Raw genomic sequence first — 13686 nt, forward strand, 5'->3', positions numbered from 1 at the left:
AGGGGGGAGGGAGAGGGAGAGAGAGAGAGACCTGCCTAGCATGGGCCAGCAGGGATGCTGCAATGCTCCACTATTCTTATGTATACACAATATTATATATAATTTCCACGTCTTCTATATGGTACCCATACAGGTAGAGGCATTTATACAGTATTATAAATGCAAATACTCCAAGAATATTTAGTTGTGTGCAAAGAACAAAGTGCATGAATTTGTGCTTGTTTGAAATCCAGATATTAATCAGCAGTAAAATTTTACCAGAAGCAATGCTTTATATGAAAACCTCAGAGGTACATATTTCTAAAAATTCAAAGGAGTGACAGGATTTTAACCTTTCTTCTGTAAATCCTAAGACTGTCAATCCAATGCTCAGCCAATATACCACACAATGATGAATAAAACACAGGGGCAACATCTAGGTATCTTTATCGAGAGAAGTTTTGCCCACCAGGGTCTTTATCAGTCTAATCCAGTCATAGTTATACAGCCTTTTATAGTGAAGTCAGAGGAAGAGATGAGCAATGCAGCAGCTGTAAATGCAGTCACACTGGAAGTAGGTCAGGATTAGTAAAGCTGTAGAAGAAATCTCTGTATTAAGATTCCTTGGTGCTGCTGAATCAGACATGTATATCATAGGTGAATAAGACATGCACAACACCTGGTTATCTTTACTGAAGACACATTTTGCCTGTGCAGAAGGCCTTTTGCAATCTACTAGGCATGAGGATGAAAAGATACTAGAGCCAGTGAAAAAAAGCAGCGAGGTGTAGCAGTTGAAGACACATCCACTAGTGGAAGTAATGGCCCATAGGGTGGGCAAGATCTCAATGAGTTGTAGAAAATATTCTCGGCACAAAGATTCCAGTGAATCTAATAGAGGCTTGAGGATGGAGACCTTTACAATGAAACATGTGATGATGTCTTCAACTGCTGCACCTCACACCACTTTTGTCACTGACTTTGACATAAATGTCTCTACCTCCACGATTTCAAAGAGCTGCTGTACAGTGAAATGTCTCTTCAATAAAGATACTCATCTGTCTTTTTCATCAACTTATCAGTACCGCATACCTTTGACTAATGATACCCATTTGATATAGGAGCACTAAAGAATCTTGATACAAAGGATGCTTTTTAGTACTTCCTCTTGTATTTGTACCTTTATTTTACAAGTCTTAAATTGGAAAATCTTATTAGATGGTTGTGTGAATTCCTATGTTGGACACATTCATTGTTCCTATTATCTAGCTAGGCTGCATAAATATGTTTGTTGATGTGTTTCTAATGGTTCTTTCCCCTTCCCAATAGCTCTTGTAGCACCCACAGCATAGAATTCTGTAGACATCAGCTTCTTTAGTGAAATGGATGTTGTTTTCCTTCTTGTGAGGCCACAGATTGCAGAAGAGGTGACAGCTATTTTGTGTTGACTATTCAAAATCTTCGCATTTAAAACAATCTGGTGACTCGACCTTTCATCGCCAGTACATCAGAATGAAAAGTGAAGAAACTTGCTTCACCAAGGTACCTACCAAAAGAGGCCATTATGTCCTACAACAGATGAATTATTGAAAATGTTTATTAATTTTAACAGCTTCACATATTTTGGCACTTGCTACAAACAGTCCTTCAGCATAGTCATGGGCTCATTGCTAAGTGTTGTACTCATGCACATTTACACAGAACCCCTGGAAACTTATCAACTTCCCAACCTAATTCAAACAAAGATGTCGTGGATGAAGTATGTCGAGTTTTTTTGTTAATTCCCCATGCACAACTCGACCTCCATCATTATTATTATAATCAAAAAGAAGCGCTAAGCCACAAGGGCTATACAGCAGTCTACCTCCATCAGTTACATGACAATCTCAGATGAACCATCAATTTAGTTCACTCTAGAAACTGAAGGGAATAATACAATGGATACTCTAAGTAGAAACAATTACTCCTGCTCATTTCAGGTATACCACAATGTTGCGAATAAGAATTTTTTTTAAAGAACTTCAGAACGTGGCCCGTTACCATTCATTTATTTCTTATGCAACAAGATTTTTGGATCCGAGTTATTTAAAGTTTTAGAGTCTAGGGGAAATAATTTCAACTGGGAAACTCCATAGAATAATATTCAAATTCATTAAAGTATTTAAATACAATACTTTATATTCTCTTTGTAGTTAATGTATCTTAATACTCTGTACAATAAATTTACCATATACATTTAGTTCAAAATCATGGAAATGTCACATTAATAAGGAAGTTTAATTATTCTTCCTGTAATTCAGTCTTCAATAACATTTACGTCTTTGTCTTAACAAGACTGTAAACTCAAAATACAAAAGGTACAAGATTTAACAAGACCTTTGAATCTGGCCGTAAAGTATCTCTATGGATTACTGAACTGACCAAGAATATAAATATCAAAAGAGTCTTTCAAAGTAATGAGGAACAAAGTGAGTCAGCTCTAGAGTCCAATTCTCAAAACCATTCAAACTGTACACCGTAAGAACCAATATACGATCAGTTGTCAGGGCTAGAGCAGGGAGCAGACTGACTACTTGCCAGTCTGTTGATGCGTCGTCAGGTTGGATCACCTGACCCAACGTCAGTCAGCCGGACATAAACAATTGAACAATTCACCGGATGGTTCTGAGACTTAAACTCTACTCTATATACACAAGAAATCCTACCTAACAATAATAATAAAATAACAGTGATAATAACAAAATAGTGATAATGACGATAATACCAGATAATAACAGATAATAATATAACGCCGAAAGTCTCTATTTTAGCTATAAACGGGGACTTTCGCGCTATAATATTAAGTGATGAACATATTCGCTTACAATAGTTAAATAACACAGGATGACCAATTTCGAAGATATAACAACAAGCCTACTTATAAAAACTACTACATCCATTTTTGCTACATGACAGTACAGAGAGAGGTGCATTGATCTGGTTTTTCATACGCAAATTCAAGCTCATAGCCCGTGTTTCCTCAGGGTGCAAAGCCATCAAGAATATTTTGAGAGAATTACCTTGTTCAAAATTCATTACAAGTTGCAGAAAACTTGCCATAAAAATCTTACGAACACCCAAAACAGAAAAGTAGACCGATAAATAATTCTCCCTAAGTGTAATGTTGCCTTTAATATCAGGAAGATTATGGACAGAGTCAATAGCAAAGTAGCTGTCGCAAACTCTTTTCCAATCAGTGACTCACAAGACCTATAGGCGTCTCATAGCTCGATTGCTAGCGCACTTATCTCACACACTAAGGTCTGGGGGGTCGATACCCAGTACGGGTGGAAACAGTAAGACTTGTTCTCTTAAGACACCTGTCCATGTTCACCTATCAGTACAGTAGGCACCTGCGTGTTAGTTGAGTGGCATGGGTCACATCCTGGGGAAAACTGACCTAATTTGCCCGAAATGCTCTGCATAACAAGGGGCTTTCTATATAGTAGTATGTCATTGAAGTCAGCAAGGCCTGTACACCTTGTGCATGTAGTTGTAGAAATAAATATTATTATTATTATTATTATTATTATTATTATTATTATTATTATTATACCCACCGCAGAAACTGAAGTCTACGAAATTCTATGCAATGGTTGCCACCAGATTTAAATGCTTCAGCAAACAGAAGTATGCAGCCCAAACTCATAATAGGAACAATGACATATAATTAGATTTTCCTATTCAAAACTCATAATAAAAGGAAAAAAAAGTGTAAGAAAATGCTACGGAACAGCTTTCCTTATGAGAGTCGAACACAATCACCCAGAACCAAAGCTGCTTTCAATTAGTAAAACCTTTATCTATAAAGATACTGAACACAGTATAATGCCGAGAACTACCAACCAGAACCACTACTATTACAGTATTATATTAAGAGTATACAAAAACAAGTAGATGAATAAGACACGTGCAACACGAAGTATCTTTCATCGTCTCTAGTATTTTTTTTTTTCTGTTAGCGAAACGTCTCTACGGTCAAGATACCCAAGTGTTGCACATGTGTCTTATACACTGGCTGTACAACGCATATAATACCGAGAGCATGTAGATAAAGATGCTTACGCACATTTCAAGACATTTCTTGAGGAAATGTTTTACCATGAGTGGTTTTTGAGTCCTAATAAAGAAGTCACTCACGGAGAGACGTTTCCACGGTTTCCCCAATGCCTTGAACTGTGCATAACTAGATGAGTAAGACACACATGCAACAGTTAGCAGTCATTATTGTTGAAACATTTCACCTACACGATAGGCTTCTTCAGTCAAATACAGAGAATGAATTCGAGACAGAAGTGGTAGTGACGAGGTAAAGATGTGAATCAATTCATTATCTACTTGTCGGTATTGTTACTATCTTTATAATATACCCTTGCACACTGCTCAACATATCAACATGTCTTAATACATAGTGTGGGTCAGTAAGCCTACTGTGGAAAAAGACACTTATGTACAGCTCAGGACCTTGATTAATGGAAACATTTCGCCACTCGTTGCTTATGACTAAAACCTTCACTCATGAAGAAACGTTTCCTTTCTGTCCTCAACTGTACACAAGCGTCTTTTTCACATCTTGTAGGTATCACTATACTATTTATAGTGCTTCTCTAATATTAGCTTATTCTGCACATATGCCTCTCCCGTCTACAAACTGTGTTACCAACAAGAGTGAGTTATCAGGCTTCATAAAGTTTGCTGTACAGGCGAAAAGTAATCTTAATAAAGTTTCCAACTGCTGCTTTTAGTCTTTATTAACTAAACCTTGGCAGTGTTCCCATACTTATACAAACATGCAGTCCATGTTTATATATGCATGTATGTCTCTACACTTGGGTATGCAAGTGTGTTTATAAATGGGTTAGAAATCCGACAAGTTGGAGAAGTGTCTCATCATAGTGTGTTTATGTATGTGTGAGAATGTGTCGGCGTGTGCATAGGCATATGTACTAAGTATTTACACTCTTGCATATGTGTTTGTATATATGTATGCAATATTTATGTATACATACATGTACACATGCATATTTGTATACGTATTCATATGTATACATGCATACTTGTATACGTATTCACATGTATATACATACAAGTGCATAAATGTGTCCATTATCGTTACTAATGTCACCACAACCGTCACTATCACCCCTACCACCATCTTATGCCGATATGTATATGTGAATCTATAATCAATAGCAATAAGCTAATCATCCGGCGATAACAGAAATTATAATCATTCCAAAGTCTGAGCCTTATTTTCTACCACTTAAGGCATAAATTAACTGGTTCGGTGCAAGATTAAAAATCAATAAAAACTGCTCATTCGATATTCTTACAAGTCAGCAAGAGTAGATAACAAAGAATGAGACGACATTTTTTTTTATTAACACACTGGCCGATTCCCACCAAGGCAGGGTGGCCCGAAAAAGAAAAACTTTCACCATCATTCACTCCATCACTGTATTGCCAGAAGGGTGTTTTACACTACAGCTACATTTTTGTATCTAACAAAATCAAACGATGAAAGTAATTAATGAAAATGCACGATATTTCTATGCAAGAAATTTGCCACACAATAAATAAGAGCATCAAGTTTAATTACAAGAAATCAACACTGTCCTCAGAAGAAAGTAATAAATATTTTATGAAATGGGTACCCATTCCGTTACTGACCAGACTCAATGGTGCTCAACTTAACTAAGCGAACACATTTACAGTGCCCTGCAGCCTGTGACGAATAATTTATCGCTTTTAAAATCGCCAAATAAGAGTGGAAACTGCTTACTAGCTTCTACAGGTATAGTAAACACTCTTTAAAAGTCGCATAAACTAACAAAATATAAGTTTAAAGAGAGCAGGGTGAAGTAATGGGGAGTCTGAAGAGATGGAGAAGAGGCGAGAGAAGGAGATACTAAAGGGAGGAGAGATTGAAAGGGGGGGGGGGGAGAAGAGAGGCGTGCGTGCGTGCATGTGTTGGTGTTGTGTGTGGGTGTGAAGCGAGGGCTGTGATTGGCTGAGCGGCTGCCGATCCCCTACTCTGCAGCCAATCAGTGCAGGCGGCCACTCCGCCTGCAGCCACCCAGCTGCAGCCCTTTGCAACCCCGCTATCCCACCCAACTCTCACCATCACAGCCCAAAACCCACTACCCACAAAGCTATTTCACCTAGCAGCTACAGGTAAGGCAACTAGAGGGAAGAGAGGGGTAAACTAGAAAACAGGAAATGGGATTTATGAATGGGTGGGGGAAGGCAGGCAGCGGCTAGGGACACGTGAACCCTCCCAGGTGCAGACAACGAGGCTAAAAATAGATTTCCAGCTCTCACCTTTAACAGATTGAGAGCTTAAGAGTAGTGTATAGGAGCCAGGGGTGCCTTCTGCAGCTACTCCACTAGCTCAGTACTCACCCATCCTTCATTAGTCACAAATTAGAAGAGAAAATTAGACCATATTTCTGTACAGTATCAATTCGCAAGGGAACTATCATTACACTAATCATTAATGGTATACAATACTGACGAGTGTCAAGTGACAAGTTTCGCCAGTGATTGTCGAAAGGTCTTTATAATAAAAGATACCCAAGTGTTGCACATTTGTCTTATTCAGGAAGGGAACTATGTATATGAACTTCAGTCGTTGCGCGATCCGAAAAAAAACAGTATCCTCGTATCCTATAAACCCAGCCCCCTCTACCTCAATGTACGCAAACGGAATAATACAAAGTATGGCGTAAGTTTAATGCGGTTAAATACCAGAAATGCATTTCTGAAACCAATAAAGGAGGCATTCCTGACATTATCACATAAAAACTAATATTAGACTTTCATTACAAATAGCAAATTGGCAGCTACACCACCCATAACTAATTCGAATCTTCTACTAAGATACACCAGCTTTTAAAGCTCAGAGTCAATCAGAAGAGGCATTCTCAAGGTACTGCACACAGACTAATATTCCAAAATGCACTAAGTTTAAAGTTGCTTAGAAGATCCATTCTCAAGCTGCTATCAGCGTTGAGGGTTTGAGGCCTACGAGGCATTCACAAATTACTACACGAAAACCAGTATTCAATTTTCCAAATTTCTCAATTAAGTGTTTAAGGTTTGAAGTTGATCACAAGGGACATTCTTCAGTAACTAAATATAAACCCATCTGTTTAATAAGCCTGGCAATTTAAAACTTACATAGATCAAACTCAATAAATTTGGAAAGACTTTTAAAAAGCAACATCACTAACCACATGTATTCACAACAATTGCACAAACCACAGCATCATGGGTTTAGAACCTGATCCATGGCCGGGCTCCGAGAGTAGCAAGACTCGAAACTCATCAAAGGTCGCTCCTGTCTCACACAACTTCTGAACCATTACGACATGGTCTTGGATACACTAAGACAAAAATGTATATGTACACAGACTTTACAAAAGCCTTCCACAAGTGTGCTCATGATGTAATAGCGCGCAAAAGGAATAATTGGAAAATTGGGCAGATGGATTTTAAAATTTTAACGAACAGAATGCAAAGAGTAATAGAAACGAGGGTCATAGGCTGCCATTCCTTTCATCCTCTTATTCGACAAAGATTGGGACATAAATCATAGCATCATATCATACTTTGTAGTTAATGCTACAATTTGTTTAAGAGTGGCATTTTCTGAAGACAAAGCAAATCTCCAAGCTGATTATAAACCAAGTCTTCCAGTGGACACAGAAAACACGATGATGTTCAAATGAAGAAAAACGAAAGGTGGATAAAACTAATAATGCAATAGAGCGTAAACTATGTGCGACTTAAGAGTGATAATGTCAGAAGGATCCCTCTTTCAAGGATAACGACAGTGTCATTATAACAACTGCGATAAAAATGATAGGATGAATAATGAGAACCTTCAAAATAAAGAGATGCCAAGCCCATGATAGTCCTCTTTAAGCCACTTGTTCTCTCTAGGCTGGAATATTGCTATGTACTAGCAGTCCCCTTTAAGGCAGGCGAAATTACAGATGTGGAGAACCTTCACTGCACATATAAATTCAGTTAAGCACGGAAATTATTGCGAATGTTAAAAGTCCCTTGACCTGTACTGCTTGAAATTTACACCTGGAAAATTCTAGAGGGATTAGTTCTAAATCTATACACAGAAATAACTATGAAAGCAAGAATTGGCAGATGGTACAAAATGCCTGTAACAAAAAGCAGGGGTGCCATGAGTACACTTAAAGATAACTCAATAAGTGTAAAGGGCTTTCCAGCACCTTCCATCCATAAGAGGGGTTATCAACAAACACCCTGCTGTGAGAACTTGATAAGATCCTAAAATCAATTCTTGACCAGCAGGGCTGTGGTTAACATACTGGACTGCATGAAGACAGCAATAACAGCCTGAGTGATCAATCTGAACCATCCACTCAGTAAGATACACCAACTTTAAAAGTTTAAAACTGTTCAGAAGTTGCAATGTCACATTATCGGCGTTGAAAATTTTAAACCGATCACATGTAGGGTTCTCAAGTTATAAACGAAAAACCTTTGAGGGGAAAAAATCAAGCAATTACTTAAAGGCATCCCTTTCGGGGATACCTAATAAGAAATTATAGAACCAGCAGGTAGGAGTCAGAGAGAGAGAGCACAAATCAGGTCAAGTCGACTTGTTCTAGGAGAGACAAGTTCATCAATCAAGGATGTTGTGCATTATTGCAGATTCGATGGAGACGGCTTATGTAAAGGAAAAGACCAGCTTAGGGAATGTATGTAGTACATGACAGAAAAGAGAATGGCTAGTTTCACCACTGTATTAAGATGATCAGGAAATAGAGCATACCTCCACAGTATGTAGACAGCGAAGGGCTGTTCTTAAAATTCCGTCAAGCAGAAGCATAAGGAAATTAAAGGAAAAGTGTGCTCACTGGAGACAGTATCAGTCCTTTTAGCATGCGAGCAGAGACTGACTGTATGAAATTAGGACGCCAAACCCAAGGTGAAAGAATGAGCTGTAAAGATCAATTTTACAGTCAAGAAACTCAGTATCACAGATGGTAAGGACACGTAGGAATAGAAAGAGGGAAATGAGAATATATATCTTGACAAATTACCGTTATTAGCATGATAAGAAAAGTCATGAATGCAAATGCACAAATTTAGAGTTTGTTGCCAATTTGGCTAAGTTGTAAGAAACTTAAAAGAGGAAACCAGTCACAGAGCAATAGACATGAACATCAAGTATACTAAGAAGGGAAATGAATCTCCATTCAGCTTATAACTAATAGAGAAAGTATTATAAGAGCAACGTCCCCCCTCCAAAAAAAAAAAAAGGCTGGAAAAGACCAGAATCATGAGGTTAGAGAGCTATGCTATCAGCTACACAGTGAAACTATGTAGATGATAGCTTCAATATATTCTATATAAAGAACAAAGTACTGGAGATAACAAGACCCCCCCTACCCTCTCCTTCCCTCCTTTCCAACGTATTTAGTCTTCATAATCTTTATCTGACATTTCTTGCAGTCATCTTCGTTTACAGCTGGTTTATCTGTCGTGCCCTAATTCATGTATGTCGCTTGTATTCATGCTTCCTACTTCCTGCATTAACCTTGAACGGAAATGAGAGTCGATGCTTTCTGGTTTAAGACCTCCATTTCTGTTAGACTTGGGAGTGATTTATTTACTGTCTTCCACCGGCCACCTGTTTTCACTGACCGTTTCCGTGTTCTCGTGAGGGCAGTTATGAATCTTCTTGCTCTCTCTCGGGCTCTATATCCCTCCTAACTTTGTTAAGTTCTACTTTTGGCTAATGACACTTATTCATTGCTCGCAAAATACATCGTTGTTGGTCGTGCACGTGTCGACTAGCCACATGTAACAGGACAGGTCACGAAAATTTAGTTAACATTAACCTGAATTTTAATTGTAGTCAAACTAACCTGAATACTCCGAAAATTTAGTCCTATGATTTCTTAGAGATAGTCTAGGACTGTTGTTTATTGTAGTTTGTCTGAGCCAACTCGCTTCGTTTTGACCACTGTCTTCACTACTGGTAGTCAGACCTAGGGACGCCTCCACCTCTTCGACTGAGGCCCACGTCTGTAGTGGCCCCAGGAAGAAGAGGGCTGTTTGAGTTTTGCATCTGAAATCCACCGTCGTACACTCATACCCGTGACTGGTTTAGAAAGCTCAACTTTCAAAGCCCAGCTTGAGGCCAGACTTCATTGCTGTCTGATCAACCAGGTTGTTGCTGTCCGTGGCCCGGAAGCCTACATAACCATCTTAACCTGGCTGATCAGGCACTATTTGCAAGACTTGGTACAGTTCCCTCTTAAAAACATAGCAACATCACTTATATCTGCTGGTAGAAGGCCGAGGAATCTTGGGCAATGGATAATGATACTGTTCTCCAATTACACCTATAGTAACTTTTTGTTTTTTTTACTTGGTTTACTCTATCTACACTTCCTCCCATATCTCCATATTCGCCATTGGGCAGGAATTATCGCGACCCCATCACAGGGGCCGAAACGATCGCGACCCCGCCAGAGGGCCAGAATTATCGTAACTCCTTCACAGGGCCAACGGAATCGCCACTTACACATCTGTTCCACTTCATTGTCAAAACATCTTAATTGCGAAAATATAATAGGAATCCTGAGCAAATATTCTAAATTTGCTTGAAACAAAATATGAATTCCAAATATATGTACGGATGTACACTTGCTAACTCTTTCAGGGCCTGGTTCCTAGACCCTTTGTGCATCAATATGTTCTTGCGCTACATTCCGCGGGATAGAGAAGGGGGTTGATTATATAATAAAATATCAGTTTCGAACGCAAAATCTAAATGTACACCTCTAAGTAGCTACTGTGCGCCTTCTGATTAAGTCCAGCTTCAAGATCTCCCGTCGAAAACAAAACAAGCCGACTATAAAGCACAATCTGTCTGACCTGGTCCTGCATACAAAGCAACTGATACATAATCCTGAGATCACGAAAGAGCTTGGAAAAAACTATCACATATCAATAGCTATTAATATTTCCTGGAAATGTATAAACGATTACACAACTCAGGCTCAGTAGACTACACTGGATCTAGGGAACACCTAGCTAGTGGTGATGGGATGACCTGGCTGTCAATTACCTTGATAGAAACCCGACAAACAGTAATGAGTATTGCCTGTAAGGCTTTTTTTTTACGTTGGACAAGCAACATATTCCCACAAACTTCATAGAGGAATCAGATGCATTACAAATGTCACAAGATGGATAAGTAAGAGCCCGAAGATCTCTTGGATGAGAAGAGGGGTATTTACAGGGAGCATTAACACAGGAGTCACCTGACGGATCAACGAGACTTTACAGAGCACATTTCAATTACTTTGAGGCGTTCCAAGTAGCTTAAATGTTTTAGTGTCTCTAAGTGGGCAGGGTACGATATCTATCTTTCCCAGCTTTGTTCTCTTTCCTGCTGTGAACGGAGTCGTCAACAACGAACAATATTCTAAATGGGAGCACAAGTGGTATGAATAGTGTCATTACTAGCATCATTTTTGTTGGAAAGTCCCATTATCCATCCTGCCATTTTCCTTGCTTTCGCGGCATTTGCTTTATTGTTATATTGTTACTTAAATAATAGGCCATCACGTCTTTTACACGTTTATTTCCTTCTATGAGACAATCCTCTGTGTTTTGTATCCAGTGCTCCTTGTGAGTCCTTCCCAATTTCCATAAATAAGCAGTTGTAATCTGTCGCCAGTGAACATCATGTTATTTTCTACTGTCCACTGGAAGACTTTCTTGGGTGGGGTGCAAGCCTGGGCCACAAGGAACAAGTGGAGTTTCTCATTCACAAAAACAGATTCATTGAGAAGCGTAGGCGGGCAGTGGGGTAGGGGAGGGAGAGGGGGGAGGGGGGAGGGAGAGGGGGGAGGGAGAGGGGGAGGGGAGGAGGAGGGGCAGTGACGCTGCTCCCATTGATCCGCCTGCTACCCCCGCACCCTTCCCCATTCATCCCCCTCCCTCTCTCTCTCTCGTCGCTCTATGGCTGTCCTCCACGGATTCAGATCACATGAGAGAGAGAGAGAGAGAGAGAGAGAGAGAGAGAGAGAGAGAGAGAGAGAGAGAGAGAGAGAGAGAGAGAGAGAGAGAGAGAAATAGGGTAACAACGTCTCGACCATAAGGTGAGAAGGTAAAACCAGCTTCGGTAGAAAGGAATGAAGGACCACAATTTTATGTATTCGTCTTCTTAAGACTAGAGGAAGGGACAGTTCACAACAGGAGGGAAGGGAGAAACACTTCACAACAGGAGGAAACAGGAGGGAAGGGAGAAACACTTCACAACAGGAGGGAAAGGAGAAACATTTCACAACAGGAGGGAAAGGAGAAACACTTCACAACAGGAGGAAACAGGAGGGAAGGGAGAAACACTTCACAACAGGAGGGAAAGGAGAAACACTTCACAACAGGAGGGAAGGGAGAAACTTCATAACAGGAGGGAAGGAAGACTTCACAACAGGAGGGAAGGGAGAAACACTTCACAACAGGAGGGAAGGGAGAAACACTTCACAACAGGAGGGAAAGGAGAAGCACTTCACAACAGGAGGGAAGGGAGAAACTTCATAACAGGAGGGAAGGGAGAAACACTTCATAACAGGAGGGAAGGGAGAAACATTTCATAACAGGAGGGAAGGGAGAAACACTTCACAACAGGAGGGAAGGGAGAAACACTTCACAACAGGAGGGAAGGGAGAAACACTTCATAACAGGAGGGAAGGGAGAAACATTTCATAACAGGAGGGAAGGGAGAAACACTTCACAACAGGAGGGAAAGGATAAACACTTCACAACAGGAGGGAAGGGAGAAACACTTCACAACAGGAGGGAAGGGAGAAACACTTCACAACAGGAGGGAAAGGATAAACACTTCACAGCAGGAGGGAAGGGAGAAACTTCACAACAGGAGGGAAGGGAGAAACACTTCACAACAGGAGGGAAGGGAGAAACACTTCACAACAGGAGGGAAGGGAGAAACACTTCATAACAGGAGGGAAGGGAGAAACACTTCACAACAGGAGGGAAGGGAGAAACACTTCACAACAGGAGGGAAGGGAGAAACACTTCATAACAGGAGGGAAGGGAGAAACACTTCACAACAGGAGGGAAGGGAGAAACACTTCACAACAGGAGGGAAGGGAGAAACACTTCACAACAGGAGGGAAGGGAGAAACACTTCACAACAGGAGGGAAGGGAGAAACACTTCACAACAGGAGGGAAGGGAGAAACACTTCACAACAGGAGGGAAGGGAGAAACACTTCACAACAGGAGGGAAAGGATAAACACTTCACAACAGGAGGGAAGGGAGAAACTTCACAACAGGAGGGAAGGGAGAAACACTTCACAACAGGAGGGAAGGGAGAAACACTTCACAACAGGAGGGAAAGGATAAACACTTCACAACAGGAGGGAAAGGATAAACACTTCACAACAGGAGGGAAGGGAGAAACTTCACAACAGGAGGGAAGGGAGAAACACTTCACAACAGGAGGGAAGGGAGAAAGACTTCACAACAGGAGGGAAGGGAGAAACACTTCACAACAGGAGGGAAGGGAGAAACTTCACAACAGGAGGGAAGGGAGAAAGACTTCACGACAGGAGGGAAGGGAGAAACTTCACAACAGGAGGGAAG

General features: G+C 40.3%; 1 protein-coding gene across 1 annotated transcript in view; it reads right to left on the reverse strand.

Annotated features, from left to right (window-relative positions):
* The window catches only part of Sos (Son of sevenless), a 177084-nt gene that overhangs the window by 21475 nt on the left and 141923 nt on the right, over positions 1-13686 (reverse strand). The window lies entirely within an intron of this gene.

Source organism: Cherax quadricarinatus, chromosome 50 (assembly GCF_038502225.1).
Source record: "Cherax quadricarinatus isolate ZL_2023a chromosome 50, ASM3850222v1, whole genome shotgun sequence".
In the NCBI taxonomy this organism is placed as follows: Eukaryota; Metazoa; Arthropoda; class Malacostraca; order Decapoda; family Parastacidae; genus Cherax; species Cherax quadricarinatus.